General features: G+C 41.4%; 1 protein-coding gene across 8 annotated transcripts in view; it reads left to right on the top strand.

The window, feature by feature from the left end:
• The first annotated feature begins 13277 nt into the window (after nucleotides 1–13277).
• The window catches only part of Dennd4a (DENN domain containing 4A), a 92976-nt gene continuing 80220 nt past the window's right edge, over nucleotides 13278–26033 (top strand). For all 8 annotated transcript variants that reach the window (XM_090358163.1, XM_090358161.1, XM_090358167.1 and 5 more), the window contains exon 1: nucleotides 13278–13422. The gene's annotated coding sequence lies outside the window, so the exon portion shown is untranslated. The remainder of the gene's footprint in view (nucleotides 13423–26033) is intronic.

Raw genomic sequence — 26033 nt, forward strand, 5'->3', positions numbered from 1 at the left:
CTCCCAGCCCTCCACTTTTAGTTTTTGAGTGATTTATTGAAGATAAGAGTCTCATGGGGATTTTTCTACCCTGGCTGGCTTTGAACCTTGATCTTCAGATCACAGCCTCCTGAATAGCTAGGATTACAGATGTGAGCCACTCTGGCCCAGGCACTGCATCAGATTTTATAGGTTAAATTTACACATGCAGTTGTTAGACTTCACTTGTGTTCTTCAGTAAACTAAAACTAAAACTAAGCAAATAAAGTGAAAGGTCAGTCAGGCATAGTGGTGAAAACTATAATCCTTGCACTCAGTAGGAAGGGGCAGGAGGGCTGTGAGTTCAGGCCAGCCTAGGCTGGCCATTCTCTCTCTCTCTCTCTCTCTCTCTCTCTCTCTCTCTCTCTCTCTCTCTCTCTCTCTCTCTCTCTCTCTCTCTCTCTCGCTATCTCTCTCTCTGTCTCTGTGTCTGTCTGTCTGTCTGTCTCTCTCTCTCTCTCTCACACACACACACACACACACACACACACACACACACACACACACACTAAAACAAAGGGTTAAACATTCTAGCAAGAAAACTCCAAAACCAAACCTACTTCTTATCCTAATTTATAGTTTCACTACTGGCCACATTCTTTTTCTGTTTACTTTTTTTAGTTTGTTCCTTAGATCTATTTCTTACATATGTGTTTTTTTTTTAAACATACTAACACTAATCTCTACTTTATCCTAAATGAAGACAAAAAGTGGTGCTTTGTGGTTGTGGTTTGTAAGAAGTCTCATTAGGCATACAGGCAGGCTTAGGATTCACGACATGGCCAGGCTGGCTTGAGAGTTTAATCTTTCTGCCTCAGCCTTTTCACTGCCGGAATTACATGCCTGGCACAAAAGATAATGTCTTGGGTTGGGTACCATTGGCCTAGGCCTGTAACCCTAGCTACTCAGGAGGCAGAGATTCAGAAGATTGAGGATCAAAACTAAACTGGGCAGAAAAGTCTTCTAAACTTCATCCCTAAAATAAACAGCAAAAAGCTAGGCTAGAAATGTGGCTCAAGGGGTAGAGTGCCAGCTAAGTGGGCAAGTTGAACAAGCACAAAGCCCTGAGTTCAAGCTCAGGCACTGGGGTAAAAATAGTGTTTGAAGATCCAGGAACATAATGATCCTTATATCACTGTTTCTCATCTTCTATCCTTTAACCTATTCATATGAAGCTAGTATTAAGCCATAAAACTGTATTTAAATAGTCAACACAATACCTTGATTAAGATTTTAATGCCCCCTTTCAGCTTTGGGGAGCATAACCATTTTAGAGCTGAGAAGTGACGAGAATTATTCATTACTTTCAAGGTAGTAAAGATTTAGTAATAATTCAGCCTTTAACAGATTTTTATAGTTTAAATTTGGATGGATGCTAGTATTAAAAGTACAATGAGCCAGGCATCAGTGGCTCATGCCTCTAATCCTAGCCACTGAGGAGGGTGAGATCTGAGGATCAAGCCAACCAGGCAGAAGAGACTGATGCTCTTATCTCTAATTAACTACCGAAAAAACAGAAGTGGAGCAAGTGGTAAAGAATTAGTTTTGAGCACAAAAGCTCAAAGACAGCATCAGACCCTGAATTCAAGCCCCAGGACCAGGAAAAAGCAAACAAAAACTACAATGATATATCATCAAATACCATTAAGAATGTCTCCTAAATATATTCCTATATACACAGCAACCAAAACCATCAAATAAACTCAAATCTGTGGCATGGTAATTAGGAGGACTAATGACAATTTCTCTTTTGTGCCAGTATTTGAGTTTATACTCAGGGCTTTACACTCTCACTTGTCCTTTTTACTCAGGCTGTTGCTCTACCACTTGAACCATTCCTCTACTTTTAGCTTTTTGTTAGTTAATTGGAAATAAGAGTCTTGTAAACAGTTTTTTTTTGTCCAGGCTGACTTTGAACCACAATCCTTAGATCTTAGCCTCCTGAGCAGCAAGGATGATAGGTATCAGTGACTGGTGCTGTTCTATTATGTTTCCTTTTTGACAGTAGACCTTAATGAATCTAGACTTCAGTGCATGGAACTTAGTAGCAGTGAAAACAGTGGAAGGAAAAATGAACAATGTTCCAATATCTCACCCAAACACTAATCATTGGAAAGTCTACATTCCCCGAGCCATTAAATTCTTACCAATATTTTTTTAATAAGAGGAAGTAGTCTTATTAACTGTTATTTTTCTGCTTCCTGATGGAATGACAAAGTTGAAAATGTTTTGCTCTTGCCTGTAGATAATCTGCAGGAATGACTCACTGAACCAATTTTTAAGTCTGAGAAGTTGGAACACACAGCAAAGTTATCTACACACACACACATAAAAATCCCATGCACTCACAGAAATTTAATGAATCACTTTTTGTTTTGCATTTGTTCAGCTGCTTTTCTATGAACAACAACATAACATGGCCCCAACCTCATCCCATTTCTCTTGTTCCTCCCCCTGTGGTGACCACTCTCTTAAAATTGCTTTGTAGTCTTGTATTTGGGAGATTTGTTCATATTGATAAATATTAGTAGATTTCCATTTTCATTAGTATATATAGCATTTCATTGCAAAAAGGAACCAGAGATCTCCTGGCTTTTGTTCAATCAATAATACACCAGTGAGCCAGTGAGTGTCTCTTAGTTCAGACATGCAGGAGTTTCTCTAGGTGCTAGGTTTTCAAGCTTTTTGTATGCATGTTTGTGTTAGTAGTAGCACTTTGGGTTTTGAACTTGGCCTTCAATTCTTTTTCTTTTTCTTTTGTCCATCCTGGGACTTGAATTCTGGGCCTCAATGCTATCCCTGAGCTCTTCAGCTCAAGGCTACTTCTCTACCCCTTGAGCCACAGCCCCACTTCTGGGTTTCTGGTGATTAATTGGAGATAAGAGTCTCACTGACATTAGTGCCCAGGCTGGCTTTGAACCTCGATCCTCAGATCTCAGCCTCCTGAGTAGCTAGGATTACAGGCATGAGCCATCTCGCCCAGCTTTGGGCCTTGAATTCTTGCTTAGCTTTTTTTTTTTTTTGCACAAGGCTGGTGTTCTACTACTTGAGTCACTTTAACCTCAGTTCTACTTCCTGTTTTTTTGTTGGTTAATTGGAGATAAGAGTTTCATGGAGTTTCCTACCTAGGCTGGCTTCAAACTACAATCCTGGATATAAAAACTTTCCTCTGTGGATGGTACACACAGAGGAAAAATACCATTTCTAAGAGACAGCAAGATGAAACTGTAACCAGAATGCTGATTAAAAAAAAAAAACTCATGGACGTTAGCAGGAAAACCATCATAACTTTAGCCCAGTACTGGTAGCTCATTCCTGTAATCTGAGGATTGCAGTTCAAAGCCAGCCAGGCAGAAAAGTCTGTGAGACTCTTAGCCTTTTGAATCCAAGCTCCAAGACCCAACACACACACACACACACACACACACACACACACACACACACACACACACACGTATAGTCTTCATATCCTGAGAAAGATAATTGTGGGAATTTTTTCCCTCCCAGATTAACTTTGCCCTCCATATAACTAAATGACCCATTTATTTGTGCATACATATTTGGAAAAGAGGAATAAAGGTTCTTTATTTCTTTGTTTCTTTTGAGAAAGAATCTTATGGTATAGCCCAGGGATGTCTTCGTACTTGGGTTATGCCTTAACCTCCAGAGTGCTGAGATTACAGGCATGAACCACCTCACCTGGCTTGAATAAATACTTTCCTGAGCAGTAGAGGCTTGAATGTCATCAGTCTGAAAGTGTTGTCAGTTCCAAATGAGAGCTAGTGTCCACCACTCAGGAAAGAGGTAAGGTGACAGAAACAGGTCTTATACCTGCTCTTCTTAGGGGACACTGACATTTTTCATAAAAAAAAAATAGAAAGAAGCTGGGCACAGGTGGCTCACACTTATAATCGTAGCTACTCAGGAGGCTGAGATCTGAGGATCATTGTTCGAAGTGAGCCCAGGCAGGAAAGTTCCTGAGACTCTTATTTCCACCCCCCCACCCCCAGAAAAAAACAACACCCAAAAATCCAGTAGTGAAGCTGTGGCCCAGTTGATAGAGCTCTAGCTTTGAGCAAAAAAGCTCAGGGACAGTGCCCAGGCCCTGAGTCCTAGCTCCAGAACTAGCACACATACACTCACACTCACACAGAATAGAGAGAAAGGAGACAAGAAAGCTAGCTCCTTCACAGTGAGTCTGGAAGAACTGATCTTATTTCTTTTTTTAGAAAAGATCAGCTAGGCAATTCGGGGATAAATGGATTAAAGGAAGGGAAAGACAGGAGGAAGGAAATCCAATTACACACTGCTGTGAATTTCAGGTAAAAATAAAATGAAGTGGGTTTGAACTAGGTCAGCAGGAGAAAAATGGAAAAATGACTAAGGAAGAATACTACTGGTGCTAAGGAGAGGTGATACCTATCTGTTTGTCTGTCTGTCTATCTATCTATCTACCGATCAATATATAGATATATATTAGTGTTACTAGATTTTGAACTCAAGTCCTCAAATTTGCTAGGTAGGTGCTCTACCACTTGAGCCACAACTCCAGCCTTTTTTGCTCCTATTTCTCCAATTAACCACCAGAAAACCAGAAGTGGCACTGTGGTTCAAAATGGTAGAGCACTAGCATTGAGGAAAAGAGCTCAAGGATAGCGCCCAAGCCCAGAGTTCATGCACACTACTAACAACAAAAAAAATCTTGTCAATTTGTTTCCTGAGTGTCCTTTGAATCACCATCCTACAGATTTTCAACTCTCAAGCAGCTGGGATTACAAACTCGAGCCATGAAGGCTGGCTAGCAGTTGGTTTGGATGACTGATAATGTGTCAAGGAATGAGAGAAAAAGAAGAGTCAATGACTCATAAATTTGGACTTTGTGGCTAGGTGCATTGTGGGTACCATTCACAAGATCAGAGAAGCTGGGAGTGAGTGATTCACATCCGTAATTCTAGCTACTTCGACCTGAGATTAAGGTTTGAAGGTAGCCTGGGCAGAAGTCTGTGAAACTCTTATCTCCAATTCACCAGCAAAAAGTGATAGGGTATCAGCTTTGAGTGAAAAAGCTAAGAAAGCCTAGGTTCTAAGTCTGTCTTTCTCTCTCTCTCTCTACTTCACACGCACACACACACACACAATTAGAGAACACAGGATAACTGGATGGGGTAGAGACAATAATTCACCTTTGAAAATGTTGATTTTCAAGAGTATATGACTGAGATCTCTCAAGTCAGTTCAATATAAAACCTTGAACTGTAAATGAAATTTGGACTTACAATGTGTGTTCCCTATTGTAAGGAATATACACATATAAATAATAGAAGTTCCCCCCGCCCCACTTCATTATGTTCAATTGCAGGTGTTTCCCTTTGCTGGCAGGCCTCCTAAAGCTTTAACTAGAAATAGGGCAATTTCTGCTGTCCAACTTTGCAGGATGTATGTGTGGGCCAATCAATAAAAAGGTCTTACAGTGTCTGATTTATTCTCCAGGTATCCAGGTACCTTGCAGACGAGAAAAATCAGGACAAACAGCCAACCTTCTCAATTATTTGAACCTTTGGCCCCTCACAAAGAGAGTCAAATTGTGGGAACAATTTATGAGCTTCCTAGCTTCCTCTCTCCTCCCTCTCCCCCCCTCTCTCCCTCTCACCTTCCCCCCCCCCCCTCTCTTTTTCCAATCCTGGGGCTTGCACTCTGCCTGAGTATTGTCCCTGAGCATTTTGCTCAAGCCAAGCACTCTGCCAGTTGAACCACAGTGTCACTTCAGGCTTTTTTGAGTAGTTTATTGGAGATTAAGAGTTTCACAGAATTTCCTGCCCTGCCCCTGTGGGCATCAAACTACAATCCTCAGATCTCAGCCTCCTAAGTAACTAGGGCTGCAGGTGTGAGCCACTGGTGTCTGGCTTCCACACGGATAATTTAAAAAGCACAAGTTGAATATATAAAGGAATCATTGAAAGAGGAACTTGACAAATACATTGAGAAGTGATAATTTCCCAAAGGTTTTTTTTTTTTTTTTTTTTTTTTTTTTTTTGGTACCAAGTCAAAAAGAAAGCACTGAAGGATAGAGACTATAGTGGCTTGGCTCAGTCTGCCACAGCCCTCTTACCCCAGGCTGGTACTCTCAGGTACCTGACTTAGAATCTGTCATCTCTAACATAATGTTTCTTCCTCCTTCTCCTTCTTTCTTCTCCTTCTGCTACTGTTTTCCTTTTCTTCCTTCTCCTCTTCATCTTCATCCTTTTTCCTCTTCTCTTCCTCTTTCCCTCTTCTCTTCTTCTTCCTCCTCCTCCTCCTCTTCTTCTCCCTCCCCTTCCTCCTTCTTCTACCAAGTTGGCCAGAAGTAAATAGCAGAAAGACTTTCATCAAATTATCTTTTGAAGAAAGAAATGACTAATCTGAACAGGTTGATAATACAATTTCAGTTTGTGGATGCAATACTTTGCAATGTCATTCTAAATTGTTTTACAATGAAGACAATTTGGCAATGTGTGCTCTGCTTTATGACATATCCAAAGAGTCTGAAAAACTCTTCCTTGGTAGAAGGTTTGCCCTGAGAAGGAGACTCTGCAGGACAGGTAGCAAAGATGGCTTAAGACTCCAGGTTTTCATTTTCAGGCTGGGGAATCGCCTGGCACTGCAATCTAAATGCCACGATTTAACAGGCAGAGAGGAGTGGACTGTAACACAGCTTGAGCTTCTGGGTTCTGTAAATAGTTCCTGGTTTTCTAGTTTTCATCCATTCATCATTCAAACCACTGTGTTTGAAAATAACTTCTAAGAAATAGCCAGGTCAAGTTCTAGGTATACAAGATGCCATCTGTAAGCCAAGGCTGACCGTGTAACTTATGGTCTTCCTGCTTCAGCTTCCTGAATTCTGCTAGAATGACAGGGTATGTCACCACAACTGCCTTAGAAACTATTTTATTTGATAAAATATCTCAACTTCACCTTTTGAAATGTTTTTAGAAACCCATTCTGTAAGCTCTTCTGTTTTTTGCTCCTAGTAACAATTTTCAATACAAGTGTCTCTTTAAAGGGAGTTAATCTCATAACTCTATTAATAATGAAAACTATTAAAAATCTAAATCTATGCTTAATGGAAACACTAAGAGTTGCTAATTGGCCTGTAAGGAAAGTTCTTTTTTTTTTTTTTAAATGCCAGTTCTGGGGCTTGAACTTAGGACCTGGGAGCCGCCACTTGAGTCGCAGCTCCACTTCTGGTTTTACTGGCGTTTTTGTGTTTTTGTTGCTTTTTTTTTTTTGCCAGTCCTGGAGCTTGAACTCAGGGTCTGAGCACTGTCCTTGGGCTTTTGTCAAGGCTAGAGCTCTGCCACTTGAGCCATAGCACTACTACTGGCTTTTTTTATGTATGTTGTAAGGAGGAATCGAACCAGGGTCCTTGTGCATGCTAAGCACTCTACCACTAGGAAAAACTCCCAGCCCCTGTTGTTGCTTATTTTTTGAGATAAGAAATCTCATATGGGAGGCTGGGAATGTGGCTTAGTGGTAGAGTGCTTGCCTAGCATGCATGAAGCCCTGGGTTTGATTCTTCAGTACTACATAAACAGAAAAAACCAGAAGTGGCACTGTGGCTCAAGTGGTAGAGTGCTAGCCTTGAGCAAAAGAAGCTAAGAGTTACATGTGGGAGGCTTCAAACTAAACATGATCCTCAGATATTAGCCTCCTGAGTAGCTAGGTATTACATGTAAGAGCCACTGGTACCTCACTAGCATTTTTTTTAAATTGCTTTTTATCGTTGGGCTAATGTATATAGGGGTTACAGTTACATTTGTCAGGTAGTGGGTGCATTACTTCTCAAACCTTGATACCCTTTCTCATGTTCTTCTTTTTTTTTTTTAACAAAACTGATACATATTTACAGTCTAACAAGTATACATCTTTGAACCTATTACCACAATGAAGATTGTGGATATATTCATCATCCACTGTGTTCCTCCATACTGTAAACCTCTACCACGGGCTCATAGTCATGATCTCACATGGGATATAAACATTTCTGGTAACATCAGTGGTTGTGGTGGTGGTGGTGAGATAATGTCCAGCCTGGTAAAAAGATTTAACTTTGTTTAATCAAGTTAAAATGCTTTCGGATGCCAGTAGCTCCCTGGCTATAATCCTAGAACTTAGGAGGCTAAGATTTGAGGATCTCAGAACAAAGCCAGCTCAAGCTAGAAAACCCAGGAGACTCTTATCTCTAATTAACCACCATAAAGCCAGAAATAGAGTTGTGGCTCAAGTGATATAGCACCAGCCTTGAGCAAAATAAGCCAAATGAAAGCTTAGGACCCTGAGTTCAAGCCCCAGTACTGGTACATGTACATGTACACACACACACACACACACACACACACACACACACACACACATGTTTTTAAATGTTACTAAGGAGGTGTTTTAAGGCCAAACCTTTAGATTTTTAAACTTCATCACTTTAAAGCATGCTTGGTTACTTGAAAGGTAGCAATCCCCGCCTCCAACCCCTTTTCCTCCTGCCTTTTTCAAATGGCTCTGTGTGTGTGTATGCATGTGCACTGGGGCTTAACTTAGGGCCTCACACTCTTGTTTGGCTTCCCCCTTGAACCACCCCTCCACTTCTGGCTCCAGACCTCCTCAGATCTCAGCCTTCTGCATAGCTACGGTAACAGGTGTGAGCCACCAGCACCCAGCTCTAATCCTTTTTTATTTATTTATTTTTTTGCCGGTCCTGGAGCTTGGACTCAGGGCCTGAGCACTGTCCTTGGGCTTTCTCAAGGCTAGTGTTCTGCCACTTGAGCCACAGCAGCACTTCTGGCTTTTTCTGTATATATGGTACCAAGGAATCGAACCCAGGTCTTCATGCATGCAAGGCAAGCACTCTACTACTAGGCCACGATCCCCACTCCTATTAATCCTTCTTAATTGCATTACTAACACATGTATTTGGAATAATTTGTGAAAGGAAGGGCAGGTTATTATCTGAGTTATTTAGAGTATATAATTACAGACAACAGAGCACATTTTATAGTTATGGAACACAGTGTTTCAGTGCTAAAAATTAATTGGTTCTATATTAGCATACTTTATTAATATTACATGCAACCGTCTGAGCTAAAACAATGGTTTCTAAACTTATATGGCTCATTGAATCCTTCAAATGAAGCAAAAAATGTCAGTGAGGCCTCTTTCTTTCTTTCTTTCTTTCTTTCTTTCTTTCTTTCTTTCTTTCTACCAGTCCCAGGGACTGGACACTGTTCTTGAGCTTTCTCAAGGCTAGTGCTCTACCTACTTGAGCCACAGCACCTCTTGCAGCTTTTTCTATGTATGTGGTATCCAGGAATCCGGCTCTTTGTGCATGCTAGGCAATCACTCTACCACTAGGTCAAACTCCCTGCCCTTTCTGGTTATTTTAAAGACAAAGTCTCGAGAATTTTTCTGCCAGGGCTAGCTTTCACTATTGATCCTCTATTTCTCAAGCCTCCTGAGTAGCTAGGATTACAGGCATGTGCTACTGGCAGTTACTTGGCAGGAGTTATTTTGAATGGGTCCAGCATCTGCTTGAGAGGATGAAAATATCTGCAAAGAGGAAGATATTTTCATATTAGCAGATATTTTCATCCTCCCTGCATAGCATCTCTAGCACCTCTGAAATGGTGACTGTGGGAAATTTTTATGATATGTGCATTTTACCCCAATAAAAAAGTGAGATTAAATTAGGCACTTGCAATAGTCCATATTCATTTCTCCAAATAGAACATTGTACAAAAATAAAATAACTAGGGCTGAGAGTTTGGCCTAGTGATAGAGTGCTTGGCTAGCATGCACGAAGCCCCAGGTTCAATTCCTTGGTACCACATACATAGAAAAAGCCGGAAGTGGTGTTGTGGCTCAAGTTAGTAGATCTCTAGCCTTGAGAAAGACCAAGGACAGTGCTCAGGCCCTGAGTTCAAGCCCCAGGACTGGCAAAAAAAATTAGAATAACTAAGTGGGTATTTGTGGCTCACAACCATAATCCCACCTATTCAGGTGGCTGAGTTCTGATGATCATGGTTTGAAGCCAGCCCAGGCAGAAAAGTCTGTGAGACTCCTATCTCCAATTAACAATAAAAAAAGCCTTAGGTGGAGCTGTGGCTCAAGTGGTAGAGTTCTATCCTTAAGCAAAAAGGCTCTAGATTAGTGCCCAGGCTATGAGTTCAAGCTCCAGGGCTGGCATACAAGCGCGCGCGCGCGCGTGTGCGCACACACACGCACACACACGCACACACACACACACACACACACAAAGACTGGTTTGGATCACTAGCAATTTACAAAAACCTGAATAAACGAACTTATTAAAAATCCACTTTTATATTCAAGTTTACGTTGAACTAATACTATTAATAGAATTAGTACTAATACTAATAGTATTACTACTAATACTACAAACACAATTTTACATTGTACTAACACTCAAAACACAGGCCTAAGTTCCCTTTTTTCAATGGTAAGAGGAATTGAGCTCAAGGCCTCATGCTTGCTAGGTAGGCACTCTTACCACTTGAGCCACACTCCCAACACATTTTGCTTTAGTAATTACTATTTTGTTGTTGTTGTTGTTGGTTGTAGGGCTTGATCTCTGAGCCTCGGTGCTGTCCCTGAGCTCTTCAGCTCAAGGCTAGCACTCTAACATATTGAGCCACAGCGCCATTTCTGGTTTTCTGGTGATTTTAATTGGAGATGAGTCACATGGGGAGGGAAATGGGGACCATGTCATGAGAAAGAGTATCAATGTTTGTGAAGTTATGCACCTTTTATTTGGTGAATATAATGTAACCCTTCTATTAATCACAATAAAAAAAATGTGAAAAAAAAAGTCTCATGAACTTTTGTGCCAAGGCTGGCTTTGAACCACCATCCTCAGATCTCAGGCTCCTGAGTAACTATGATTACAGGCATGAACTATCACAGCCTGGCTAGTAATTACATTATACTTACTTTTTTGTGCTGGTACTAGGGCTTGAATTTTAAAGCTTATTTTCTGAGTCAGGCCTCCAATTATAGCTTTTTGTTGGTTAACTGGAAATAAAAGTCTCATGGCCTTTTCTGCCCAGGCTAGCTCAGAACCTTAATCCTGAGATCTCTGACTCCTTAATAGCTAGTATTATAGGTATGCAATAGTGGTATCTGCCTTGTTTCAGTATTTTTCATATAGGGTCTTTGCATTTTTGCCCAGGATCAGCCTGAACCATGAGCCTCCTATTTAAGCTTCCTATTTCAGGGGGATGATAGGCAAATACCACCATATCCAGTTTTTATTTGTTAAGATGGGGTCCCATGAACTTCTTTTTTTGTGTGCGCCAGTCCTGGGGCTTGAGCTCAGGGCCTAGGTACTGTCCTTGAGATTTCTCAAGACTAGAGTTCTACTTATTGAGCAACAGCGCCATTTGAGGCTTTTTCTATGTATGTGGTACAGATGAATTGAACCCAGGGCTTTGTGCATGCTAGCTAGATGAGCACTCTACCACTAGGCCACATTCCCAGCTCAATTTTCTTTTTCTTTTGCCAGTCCTGGGCTTGCACTCAGGGCCTGAGCACTGTCCTTAGGCTTTCTTAAGGCTAGAGCTCTACCACTTGAGCCACAGCAACACTTCTGGCTTTTTCTATGTATGTGGTACCAAGGAATTGAATCTGGGTCTTCTTGAATGCTAGGCAAGCATTCTACCACTAGGCCGCACTCGTGCCCGCCTGCCCCCCCTTCTTTCTTTTGATCCTGTTATTTGCTAGCTTAGAATTCTTTCCATAAACTTTATAGCATGTTCCCTTCTCTAAATGTGAAGTATTTGCAGTTTATAGGAACTGGTATGACTCTATGAAGACAGATCTTTTCTGTTTCCCTCACTATGGTCCCCTTCTGCTTGAATTTCAAAACATGTTGACCAACTAAACAGAATACAACAAAAAAAAAATGAAGAAAATAAAAATGTATGCTTGGTTAACTGTACTAGTGCTAGAACCAAAGGAAGTGTGTGTGTGTGTGTGTGTGTGTGTGTGTGTGTGTGTGTCTGAAGGTGGGGGCCTGGTACTGGGGCTGGGAGCACACTTTCCATTTAAGGCTGGCGTTTGACCACTTGAGCCATAGCTCTACTTCCACTTCTTGATGGCTCATTGGAGATAAGAGTCTCACAGACTTACCTGCCTAGGTTGCCTTTCAACCACCATCCTCAGATGATGGTCTCCTGAGTACCTAGAATTATTATAGGCTTGAGCCAACAGTGCCCTGCATCCACAGGGACTTGTAAGGTCACTTACTTATCCATGGGATAATATCCAACATGTCTTGTTTTTAGGCATTCTGCTAAGCATAGTCGTGTGTCCTAAAGAATTTAACTCTCCGTGTAACCTTGTCGGGGTAATCAGCCTTTATTAGCCTCATTTTTTTTTTTTTTTCAGAGTCAGCTTGTCTGGAGCCAAGACTCGGTGGAGGCAGTCAGGGTTAAGTAGGCCAAATCCAATTAATCAATGTAATGGATACCCATTCGGTCAACAATAGGTGTTTTATGCACGTACTTCGCAGAGACTCCCCCCTCTTCCCCCGAATTCCCCATTTTACCTGAATTATCTTGAAACAGAAACCTAGGGGAGGGCTGCGAACTCCTGGGGGTGGGGGGAGGGAGTTCCTGCCGAACGCGCCAAGCTGAGGAGCCGCTAGCTCGGATCCTCGCTAGCTCAGGTTAGGTCTCTGGGAGTGTCGGGCAAGGAAGAAACCAGGTCAGCTGGGGCGAGCTGGATCCTCGTGCCTCGAGATGGGGGAAAGGGGAAGGCTCGGGACACCCGGTTCACGCCTGCAGCAGGCGGGGAGTGTGTGTGGGGGGTCTCGGGATCTCCCCACCTGAGAGGGAAGCACCGCGCGTCAGCAGCTCGAGCAGCTCGGCCCCGCCCACTAGCCGGGTCCCGCCCACCGGCTGGGTCCCGCCCATCTAAAGGGCGGTGCCTGGGAGCCTTACGACGTCCCTCTGAGTCCCCTAACCCAGCCCTCTCCCGCCCCCCTCGGGTCAGTCTCGGCCTGTGATTGGTGCTCACCAGCGCGGGACCCGCCCCCGTCCTTCTCGTCACTACCAAGATGGCGCCGGTAGCTGCCGCTGAAGCTCTCGAAGGAGGCGGAGGCAGCGGCGACCGCGCGGGGCGGGGGAGTCCCGTCTGACTGAGAAGCGAGGCCTGGGGGCTTGGCGTGCGGAGGTTCCGCGCGGGGCGGAGCGCCGGGTTTGCGGGGTGGGGAGGGGTGGGGGATGAGCTAAGCAGAGATTCCGAGAGCCTCGGCGTTCAACCCCCCCCTCGTGTCCCGCGGGTCGCGGCGTGAGGCACCCAGACGCGACGGCCGCTCTCCGAGCTCGGCCCCTGAGAGGTGGCCCCCCGGGCCGCGAGGTGAGTCCGGGGAGGGTTGCGGCGGCGCGGGCTGCCCGCCGAGGCGTGCGGAGCTGTCACCACCACCGCGAGTGGTGACAGCTGGGGCGGAGAGAGGGTGGCGCGGGCGGCCCCGACCCGCTTCCCGGGGCTCGGCGGAGCCCGGGCGGCCGTCCGCGGACGGTGCCTCGGGGTGGCGCGGCGGTGCCGGCAGCCGCTCCCGCCGCCGGCGCGGGACGCGCGCGTCTACGTGCGGCGGGGACTCGGGTGTTTTTTTTTTCCCCTTCCCTCTCCTGGTGGGCCTGGGGCTGTTGTTGTTGTTTGCGTGGTGGGGTGCGCGGGCGAGCGGGGGGAGCTCGCGGAGCTGGGATTTTGGGGTGTTGTTTTTTTTTTTTTGACAAGCCCGTTACGTAAGTCGGAGGTGCTTTCCCGGAATCCCACCTGCTCAGGGAGTCGGGAGGGGGGGAGAAGGAGTGGGTGGAGGGGGGGGGCGAGGACGTGGTGGTGATGGGGAAGGTGGGCAGAAGCTTGTAGGAAGCCGGGGAGCCCGGTCCCCTCTTTTCCTCACAACCTTTCCCTTGCCCGGGGTTCCGCGTGAGCTGGGCCCCGATCCAAGTTGGCCACTGTTGGTTTATTTATTTATTTATCTTTATTGGGAGGGAGGGCGAAGGGAAGGGTAAGGATGCCAGGTTATCACCATGCCCTTTGAAGTTTATAGCTTTCTGTCGGGATGGGAGGGGAAGGGAAAGGCCAAAATAATAATAATAATAATAATAATAGTGATGTTTGTGACTCTCCCCCCCTCAAATGGGGTCTCAGTGACAGCTTTTCATCAGGATCGTGCTTATTATAAATAACAGACGTGCTGGAAGATTTTCGTGGTGGTGGTGGTGATGGTGATTTCAGTGTGCTTTTAATTCAAACGTGTGCGTGCACACTCCTCTGGAGCCTTAGAGAAAGGTGTGTGTGTGTGTGTGTGTGTGTGTGTGTGTGTGTGTGTGTGTTATAGGACAGTTATTTCTTGTTTGCAAAGGCATCTGCCAACAGGCATGCATTTATTTGAGGAGAAAACGCGTGTCAGCTAGCCAGAGACTGGTGAGGGCAGAAATTGTATTTACTCTGTGAATATGGTATTCTTTAAAATGGATTAATGTGTGATAATGAAAGGAATAGCCCAAGTGGGAAAGAAGCAGTCTTTCAATTACAAGCTGTTATTTGGTATGTATGTGGTTTCATTTTCTTCTCTGCCCACCTCTCTTGTGCCTGGTCTTTCCTTGGGTAAAGGAGGCTGGAAACACCTGTAAACAGCCCAGCCCAGTGTACACTGATCTAGTGTAGTATGCTGGAGATTATTATAAAAAGTATTCTCTGTGTGTGGTGGGTTGGGGGGGGACCCAAGATTGGGTAATAAGGAAGGATACTTGAGCAAGTTTCGAGTTTATAGTAGATCTAAGATTCAGCTTCTAAGATTCAGGATTTCTGAGCTATTTGAAACCTAATTGAACTTACAATAAAAGATTGTTTTTGGCTTCTCATATGAGAACTTTGTTTAGTTTTGAACAGACGTAAATACTTTGGACAACTTCTGCAATTCACTTCTACAATTTCCCTTTGAGCCATAGTTCTCAGTAGCAGTCCAGAATAGCATATATCATCATAATTATATGTCTATGTATATATACAAATATATGTATATGTGTTACATAATTTTCTTTTTCGGAATGATAATAAACACAAACCTGTTTCACTGTGGAAGTTTATAATAATGTGCTTTATGAGGAATGTTAATTGATCTTGACATTAGCCTAATATTGAGAATAAAGGAGTAAATTTTAGTGTTCAAGGTGTGGTTCAAGTAGTACATTTTGGTCTGAGTTTTAAACCTTTGTACACAAGTGTCCACTTTTGAGATTTGGTGAAGCTATGTCAATTTTTGTGGTTTTACATGAGGACCTGGAAGTTGGTACTGATTTGTTTTGAACTTTAACACGTGAATTGCCACTGGTTTAAATAGTTATTTATTCTTAAGTTCCTGGAACTCTTGTCCTGTTTCTGGCAACTTGAGTAATACTTAGTGTGACTGGGAAGCTATAAGAAGGAAAGGACAGAGTACATCGTATTATTTTGTCCAAAACATAAAAAAATATGACAACATATTAAAGGTGTATTTTTTTACTCTGTGGTATTAATTACTTTCGTATTCTACTTACCATGGAAATATAGTTTTTGTAAACACTGATATAGATAGAGATGATTATTAAAAAATGCATGATGTTCTTGTTTATAATTGTGGCTTCTTATTGTAAATAGAAAACCTAAGTGCAGAAAAATGGACTTGATATTCTTGCTTTTTCTGATGTCAGAGACTTACCAATGAGGACTTTTCCTTTTCCTCCCAGAGGTAGAAGAGAGTGTCCAAGTAAAAGTTGACTCATTCTTGGGGCCGGGAGTTTTGCCTAGTGGTAGAGTGCTTGCCTAGCATGCACAAAGACCCGGGTTCAATTCTTTGGTACCACATACATAGAAAAAAGCCAGAAATGGTGCTGAGGCTCAAGTGGTAGAGTTCTAACCTTGAGAAAGTCCAAGGACAGTGCTCAGGCCCTGAGCTCAAGCCCACAACTGGCAAAAAAAAAAAAAAAGAAAAGAAAAGTTGACTCATTTTTCTTTCTTGTCTGTTTTCTTTTTTGATCTCCTAGAATGATTATTATTCATTCAAATTTGGGTAGGGTAAGATGAGGAGAGTCATCTGTTATCATTATCATTTTGATTTCTAAAAGAACAATGTGGAACTTTACATTTAAGAAGCCATTGATTTATATAACATGTTATTACCATAGTGAAAAAAAATGGAGATGGGGTCTTGTTATGGAGCCCAGGCTGGCCTCAACTTTGATCATCCTGGCTCAAGTGTTTCTTCCCCCGCCCCCCCCCCCCATGCCATTCTGGTAAGTATAGATACTCGCCACCAGACGCAGTTGAGTTTATTTTTCTTATACTCACAAATATTCTGTTTTAAAACTTCCAATGGTTATATGAGAAAAGACTGAAAATCCAAATAACTTTCTGCCATGTAATGATCCCTAAGCTATCTCATGGATTGTTGCTAAAGCAAACCCAACTCAAAATATGGTGCATATTTGCTCTATGATGTAAGAACAGCAGCTGGTAATTGGAAGGAGGGCATTCTCCTGATTTCCAGCTCAAACCTTGCAATAATTTTTCATGTATAGATATTTTGCATCATTGCTTCTTTCCAACCACTTATTTATGTTCTACCCTAGACTGTTCTGTGTTGACAGTGCCACCTATTGATGGGTTTCTCTCCCAACTCTCCTTATTACTTCACTAGGCAGTGACCCATGTTTTGCTGGTTATTGAGGATTTGAAGGTGAATGAGACATGATTTCTGTTCTCAAACTGCCTGAGAATGTTTTTTTTTCCCCTCTTTGTGACCCATCAGTGTACAATGTGTACTTTACTTTTCCACTTCTGCTAAATACTCAGCTATCTTTTTCTTGGTACTCATCTCTTCTTGTAACTTTCTTAGTGGGAAAACATGTTTTGCGTTTCGGACAAGAAATTTATAAGAAAAACTTTGCACTGTCACATGGTTGTAGGTTAGGGAATTCAAAGGAACACTCTCTCTCTCTCTCTCTCTCTCTCTCTCTCTCTGTATATCTATGGTTGTTATTGGTATTTTTTAAATGTGTAGCCCTTCTTGGGTTCCCTTTTGTCAAAAATCACTGAGAGAAATATTATCAAGGGGGGGAAAAAGAAAGGTATCTTTGGCATTTTTATGTTAGTACTATATTTTCACTATAAATAATGAGTCATTAAAATGAGTTAAGTGTATAGTAAATAAGAGATACTATTTCTGGTGTTCTTTGCTAAAACTTCTCTCCCTCTTCCTCTTTTACCTTTTTGTTAGCCTCAATTAGTTGTATCCAAGGAGTTACATTTTGACATATCCACATATGCATATAATATACCTTGATCCATGTAAAATTCATTTTCATATGCATGTTATAGCATGTATATGTATATACATGTAAACTGTATATTATATAATATACATATTGTGTAGATACACATAGTTTGGCTGTTTTTACTTCAAGTAAACCTCAACTTAATTTTGTTTTTTGGTCTGTGTGTGCATGTCTGTCCTGGGGCTTGAACCTGGGGCCTGGGCACTGTCCCTGAGCTTTTTTGCTCAATGCTAGCACTCATACCACTTGAGCTATAGTTTCATTTCTGGCCTTTTTAAATTTTTTTTTTTTTTGGTCAGTCGTGAGGCTTGAATTCTGGGCATGGGCTCTGTCCCTGAGCTTTTCAGCTCAAGGATAGCACTCTACCACTTTGAGCCACAGTAGTACTTTTGACTTTCAGGTGGTTTTTTTGGTTTTCATGCCCTGGCTGGCTTTGAACTGCAACCCTCAGATCTTAGCCTCTTGAGTAGTTAAGATTACAGACATGAGCCACTGGCATCAGGCCAACTTCTAGCTCTTTTGGTAGTTACCTTTGAGATGTGTCTCAGGGACTTTTGGGCCTGGGCTGGCTTTGAACTGTGATCCTTATATAGTAGCCTCCTGAGTAGCTAGGATTACAAGTATGAGCTACTGATACCTAGCCCTCATTTTCTTTTTTTCAATCTTGTTTGTTTGCTTTGTTTTGTTTTGTTTGAGACAAGCTTTTGCTATGTAGCCCAGGATGGCTTTGAACTTACCTTTTTTTGAGTGTTGATATTACAGGTATATGCCGCCATGCTTAGATGTCAACATTGTGAATGATAATTATGCTTTTTTTTTTTTTTTTGTCTTTTTTTACCCAGGGTCTTAGGTAGCCCTGCTGGCTCTAACTCTGGATCTAAAGAGTGCTGGGCTTTCAGGCATGTTCCACCTTGCATGGTAAAAGAGGATTTTTCCTGGTTGTTGTTTTTCTTTTTTTGTCTTATTTGTTTATCTGTCTTTGGGCGGTAAGGGATAGAAATGGAGGGACAAAGGGGGAACAGATGCAACAGTGACACTCACTAGACATTATGTTGAAAATGAACTATACAGCTTATGGGTTGGTGATGGGTGAGAAAAACTGGGAGAGAGCAAAGGAAGGGGTGACATTGTCCAAAAAGAAATATATTCATCTGACATATAACTGTAACCCCTCTGTACATAATTTTTATAACTATTAAAAATTTTTAAATATACCTTTTTCTCCTGAGTTGCAGCTATAGCTATGTACCACAACATGTCTATTTATGTCTGTATGAAACTGAATATGAGTTATGTTCTAGTTCAGTATCACATGGTTCTTTTGTTTTTCTTTTTTCTTGTTTTGGTGGTACTGGAGTTTGAACCTTGACCTTAGAGTTGCGTGCTTGCTGCATAAGTACTGTACTACTGAGCCATCCTCTCCCACCTGGTTCATTCTAGCTTTATACTCTTGCTTATCCACATCCTTTTGAAAAATAAGGGGCCTAGCTCTTATTATCTGACATTCATTTACTTTTTGTTCAGTCCTACTATACTGTATTGCAGTTTAAAAATTGTTAACCTTGGCTGGGTGCTGGGCTTATGCCTGTAATCCTAGCTAATCAGGAGGCTGAGAGCTGAAGATCACATGACTCAAAACTTATCCGAACAGAAGAGTCCATAAGATTCTTATCTCACATTAACCACCAAAAAAAAAAAAAAAAGCTGTGTCTTAATTAGTAGAGCATTAACCTTGATCAGAAAAGCTCATTGACAATGCTGAGGCTTCAAGTTTAACCCAGCATGTAAGTGCACAAACATGCAAACCAGCAACAACAAAAAATTATCTTTAACAACAAAAAATTAACTTTGTGTCTCTGAGAAACAGCTTTACCAAGTAGAGCAGTGTTTATTATATACATGGGCCTGGGCTCTGTCCCTTGCTTTTTTTGCTCAAGGTTAAAGCTCCACCACTTAAGCCACAGCTCCATTCCTGGTGTTTTTGGCGGGTAATTGAATCTCTTGGATTTTGCTGCCCAGGCTGACTTAGAACTGATCCTGGGGTTTGGAATTTAGCTCAGTGGAAGGCCCTATAATTTGGTCCTTAGCGCTGCAAAATAAAAAGAAGAAAAAGCTGAGATCTTCAGATCTCAGCCTTGTAATTAGCTAGGATCACAGATTTGAGCCACCAGTGCCTGGACATATTTCTAGTTGTTTATTCTGATTCTGAGGCTTGAATTCTGGGCCTGAGTGCTGTCCCTGAGCTTTTTTGCTCAAGGCTAGCATTCTACCACTTGAGCCACAGCTCCATTTTGACCTTAGTGGTAGTTAATTGAAGAGAAGAGTCTCATGAAATTTTCCTTCTGGGATTGCTTTGAATCTTGATCCTCAGATCTCACTGTTTCCTGTGCAGCTAGGATTACAGACTTAAGCCACTGGCACCAGATTCTGCATTTCTAGTTTTTGATAATATCATGGCAAATTGGCCATTAGCCTTTCTTTCTAGTCTTTCTTTCTTTCTTTCTAATTCTTCAACATTTGGTATCTTGACACACAGTTGAAATGGGCATTAGTGATAATTAGCCTTTCTCAATTATACTACATAATTAGTTGCTTATTTAAAATCCAGCATACTTTTCTTATTGATACTGCTGTAACTCTAGGAATAGCTTAAGCTTCGTTTAGTTGATGCTGTAGCATTTAACTAGCCTTGCCTGGGATGGATTAAGGCATCAGAGGTTAGTTGTACTTTTCTGGGGGGAGATGAACTGAAACGTATTATAGAGAAGGGATAAACAGGAAGCAGAATGAGAAAACTGTAAAATGTTCCAGTTACCTCTGAGCACAATATTCCTTCAATATCTGGTTTTAAATGTATACTCAGAATATTAAACAGTCCTTATTAAATGTAATTTCAATAAGCACTTTCTAGCAACAGTGTTATTAAAAAATTATCAATTTTTCTGCCTGCTTCCCTTATAAGCAAAAGAGACTTATTTTCCCAAAATGTTTTTTCTGTAGTTTAATTTTCCTAAACTTTGGAGTTTAGTTTTCCTAAACTTTCCTTTTACCATAGATTTAACATTTCTTATTTTGTTTTGAATGCCAGAACTGTCCATATAATGTTGGAAAATCTGACATGACTGTTTTGTTTTTGTTTTTGTTTTTTCCAGTCCTGGGCCTTGAAATCAGGGCCTGGGCACTGTCTTTGAGCTTTCTCAAGGCTAGTGTTCTACCGCTTAAGACACAGTACCACTTCTGGCTCATGGACTTTCCTTCCCAGGCTGGCTCTGAACAGAGAGCCTCCTAAGATTACAAGCATGAGCCATCAGCACCTAGTCTAACAGTTATTTTAAGTATCCCTTCAATTACTTACTAATCAGAATCACTCTTAAGTCTGGTTGTTTTTCTTTTATTTTGTAAAGAGTTTTAGAATTTTGGGGGGCAGGTGCTCTACCTAAAGATGTTTTTAAGATTAAAGAAGCACCAAAAGCTGGGGTTTATGTCATGTGTGTGTGTGTGTGTGTGTGTGTGAGCGTGAGCGCGTGCCAGCACCAGCGCCAGCGCCAGCTAGTCCTCAGGCTTCAACTCAGGGCCTGAATACTGTCTTTGGACTTTCTAAAGGCTAGTGGTCTGCCACTTGAGCCACAGCACTACTTCCGGCTTTTTCTATATATGCTGTACCAAGGATTCAAACCCCGGTCTAAGTGCATGCTAGGCAAGTACACTACCACTAGGCCAAATTCTGGGCCCCTTGGCAGGTGCTATAGCATTTGAGCCACATCCCCAGCCCTTTTATTCTTTAGTTATTGCCTGTCACTGACCTCCAATTTCTGTTTTCCAACCATGCCTCCTGTAAAGCTGGGATTACGGGCATTTACCACTTGGCTTTTTTTTTTTCTTGCTAGTCCTGGGGCTTGAACTCAGGGACTGAGCACTGTCCTTGGTCTTCTCAAGGCTAGAGGTCTATCACTTGATCTACAGAAATCACTTGTTTTTTTTCTATGTATGTGGTACTGAGGAATTGAACTTGGGTCTTTGAGTATGCCAGGCAAGCACTCTACCTCTAGGCCAAATTACTGGCCACCATTTGTTTTTTTTTGTTGAGATGAGGGTCTTGCTAACTTTTTGGCCTAGGCTTTGCCACAAGCAGCTATTCTCCTGATGTCCACTTCCTGCTGGGCTTATAGGCATGTGCAGTTACATGAGGCTTATTCACTAAACGGAATCAAGGGATATTGAGTATTTCATAGTAACAAATGATAGAAGCATATTCAAACACCATACAAGGGAGTGGTATCAGGAAGGAAACTTGTCAGTAATCCTGTTTTCTTTCTGAGATCATGCGATGGGGAGATGAAGGATGAAGGGGGTGATGTTCAGATGTAGAGTGTTAACCAAAGTGTTATCTTGTACGGGCATGTGAGTGTCAGGGCTTATACTGTGGTCTTGTGTTCTTGCTAGACTTTCTTGCTCATGTCTAGAACCACCTGGTCTATACCTTTAGGCTGGCATTTTGTTGGTTAATTGGAGAAGGAGTCTTGAACACTTTTCTGTCTGAACTAGCTTTGATCCATGATCTTCAGGTCTTAACCTCCTGAGTAGCTAGAATTTAAGGGTAAGCCTACTAGCTTGGGTTGTTTTTGTTTGCAGCACTAGGGATTAAACCCAGGTTCTTTGTAGGCAAAATGCTTTCCTACTAAGCTACATCTTAAGCCCTCAGGGGCACTATGATTTTTCTGATTCTTATTCATTGTTCACCTTATATTTCTTTGCCTTTTACTACTTTTACATCGTGCATGGCTCGTGATGTCTCCATTCATCTATCCCTCCCCTTATGGCTGGGGATTGAATCCAGGGTCTTGCACAAACTAGGCAAACCACTTCACTATTTGAGCTGTTCTTCCAACCCTTTCTCTGTTTGCTTTCTGTTTTGTTTTGTCTTGGTTTAACTTGTTTTTAAATCTAAATAGTTATACAAAGGCGTTTCAGTTCACATGTCAATTTATGTGTGCAATGTTTCTTGTTCAGTAACACCCCCTCTGTCATTCTTCCCCCATCTATCCAAAGTCTTAACCATCTCCTTCTGTTTTGTTTTTGAGACATTCTCAGTGCTGTCTTTGCTCAGGCTGCCCACAAACATGTGATCCTTCTGCCTCTGCCTCCTGAGCAGTGGAGGTTACAGGAATGAGCCACAACACCTGCTTGAATGTCTAAAACTCTTCAGTTTATTTGTTGGCTCATAGTTATATGATCTAATTCTAAGCCCTTGGGAGATTTCCAATTTGAGACAAATATCTGTCTGGTACAGTCAGCTGTGGCTGATGAAACCAAGGCCTCATAGAATATGATTCTCTGTTTTTGTAGGAAAGGAATAGATACAGGACATACAGCTAGCTTCCTGATGGCATGATTTGTGCTAATAGCTATTCTAAAGAGTGGCAGTTATAAAAAAGATACTAGATACTGAGGGTTTTTTAATTCAAAGGAGACCCCTCATTGACTTACTATAATGTAAAGAACTTAAATGATTTCATTCCCAGTCTATAGGTGATTATTGTGAAAGTAAAAACCAATAGAGGTAAATAGAGATAATTTTTTTACCTTCGCACATAGAATTTGAAGTTTGAGCAATGGTGTTTTATGAATACATATATGTTGATTATATCGCTTTTTTCCCCCTAATAGAAACTAGGACTTGAATTTGCTATCTGATGCTTTGTGCCCATTGGCACCTGAGGCTGCCTCCAACCCCGATTATACTTTCTTTAATCTTGTATTAATAATGCTTAAAAAAAATCTTTGATGGGCTGGGAGTATGGCCTAGTGATAGAGTGCTTGTCTAGCATGCATGAAGCTCTGAGTTCTATTCCTTGGTACCACATACACAGAAAAGCCCGTAAGTGGTGCTGTGGCTCAAGTGGTAGAGTGCTAGCCTTGAGGAAAGCCCGATAGTGCTCAGGCCCTGAGTTCAAGCCCCAGGACTGACAAAAAAGAAAATCTTTGAGGTAGAATCTTGCTGCATAGGCTAGCCTTGAACTTGAAGTCTTCCTGTCTGCCTTTCAAGGGCTGAGATTACAGGTCTGCCCCATCCCCAACCCTCCATAACAAGCTGTTATTTATTTAGCAAACATTTACTGACGGCCTATTCTCTGCCATGAATTGAATTAAAATAAGTAAAATAAGTAGTTATAAAGATAGAATTGTAACATTTCCTAGGTAGATGTTCAGAAGCATAGATGTTCAAAGAAATAATTGCAACATTAATGTGATAATCATGATAGAATATGTGTAGGATACTCCTGAACAGAGAGAATGTCAATCGCTCTTGGGATTAGGAGTGGGGAATTTTCCAGGAACAACTCTCAAGTATATCCCTGGAGCTGAACATTTGAAAAAGAGTGGGTATTTTGATAGGAGAGACTGAATTTGAATTTGCAAAGGTAGCCTGAAATTGTGTAAAGGCATTAAGTGAATTTCTTACAACATTTACATTGTGGAGATAAAACTTAAAAAAAAAAAGACTGACCTTCACAGGATTGTAATCACTACTTTTTTCAAAAGATAGTTCTAGATTTTAGAATTCCCAAATCATTTATTCTATAACTTTGATATCACTTTTGAGAGTGAGATGTCATTGACCAGTTGCTTCCAGAGACTTCTCTATCAAGACTTTCATTAGTTGAGGTTGTGATTTTTCCTGTTCAAGCATAGATCTTCATGTGATGCATGACTGAAAAAGATAGAGCTTATGAAACTTTCATATACTTGCAAGTGAACAGTAAAAATACACAATGTAAGTCTAATATAATTTTGAAGGCAGGATTCTAAAATAGTTGATGTCAGTGCTGCAGTTTTATAGTTTCAGAGGAAAAAGCCTATGTGTACATGTATAGATAGATGGGATACTGGTTCATTATGCTCATGCTTGGCTGGCAGATACTCTGCCCCTTTCTCCTTTTTATCTTTTGAGACAGAGCCTTGCTTTGTAGCCAGGGCTGCCTAGAACTTGAAATCTTGCCTCACTCTATAGGTACTAGAATTATAAGTGTGAATCACCATACTTAACCCATTAAAATTATTTTATATGATTATTTGTCCCTGCTTTTAAGCAGAATTCATATAGATAAATTGGCAGAATGCTTTGTGCTTCACTACTCTGATCACTTGACTAACACATTCACTTCTCTTTTCAATTCCTTTATCCATTCATTCATGATTCCTGTTCTACCCTACCACAAGTAAAAGCAAAATACAAAACAAAAGAAAAACCCCCCAGAAGTCCAGGTTGACTATTCATAGAAACAAGTAGAGTGAGAGAAGAGAAGTACTTGGAGCCAGCTTGGTGATAGTGAAAGAATGTCTGTTTGTGTTTCAAACATGAAATTCATTTTTATGTAGCAAACTCAAAATGCCACCATTGTTCACCAAGGTGACAAATCATGACAGTTTCTGCCCTTCTGCAGATAAGTCTACATTTTTCTTTGTCAGTCCTTGAAATATGCTTCTCCAGCTTTGAGGTATATTCAACTGTGCTGAATTCACTTGTCTGGTTTGTCTTTTTATCTCCTGTAAGAGCCCAACACATGATAGGGGTGCAGTTTTAGGATTCTTCATTGCAAATAGCAGAAAACTGATTATCTGATGCAAAAGACAAGGAATTTATTGGAAGAATATTAGTTAGCTTCTAGAAGAAGACTAGAAAAGCAGACTCAGAAACAAGTCTCATGGCTAGCTTTTGGGCAGAGTAACTTCTTCCTGTTTAAGTTTCCATTGATACCACTGGATACTGTTGCTGGAATGTTGCCATTAGGGGCTGCATTTTACTGACTTAAGAATGAGTTGGCTTTTTTTGTTGTTGTTTGCTTTTAGATAACAGAAAATTGATTTTGCATAGTTTTAGATGATCATAGTTACAGCATGGTCAAATTATGATGATTTGGGATGACTATCAAATTCTTGTTGGAAAAGGTCATAGGAAAGAATTTTAAAGTATCTTTACAAATTTAGTCTTAAGATTCGAATTCTGGGTGAATGAATTTAATTGATCAGTCTATGTGCCTGGCCCCAAAGTAAGGAGAACAAGTTAACATTTGATAAATATTTGTCAGGTGAATGAATGAAAGCAAGTCCAGACTTATATTCTCCAACCCATTACATTGTTTAATATCAACATGATTATCATGCCACTAATGGAATCCTAAATAAAATGAATACCAAATCAATAAAAAAATCAGCAAAATCAGCAGATATGGATTTTAAAAATGTATATCATACTATTTAATTCTTTTAAGTTATATTACTTGAATTAAAACTTTTTGGTATGACTCCTCCTCCTCCTCCTCCTCCTCCTCCTTTTCCTTCTCCTTCTTCTTCTCTTTTGTCAGTCCTGGAGCTTGACCTGAGGGCCTAGGCACTGTCCCTAAGCTTCTTTTACCCAAGGCTTGCACACTACCACTTGAGCCTTAGCACCACTTCTGGCTTTTTCTGTTTATGTGGTACTGAGGAGTTGGACCCAGGGCTTCATGTATGCTAGGCAAGCACTCTACCACTAACTAAGGCACATTCTTAGCCTTTGGTACCGTCTTTACAGTACCTGGACACAGGCTTATTTGCTTATCTGATAACCTAACACTGGATGAACTAGGATTTGAATATGGCCAAAAT

Source organism: Megascapheus bottae, chromosome 25, assembly GCF_031878675.1.
Source record: "Megascapheus bottae isolate mThoBot1 chromosome 25, mThoBot2.hap1, whole genome shotgun sequence".
NCBI classification, from domain to species: Eukaryota; Metazoa; Chordata; class Mammalia; order Rodentia; family Geomyidae; genus Megascapheus; species Megascapheus bottae.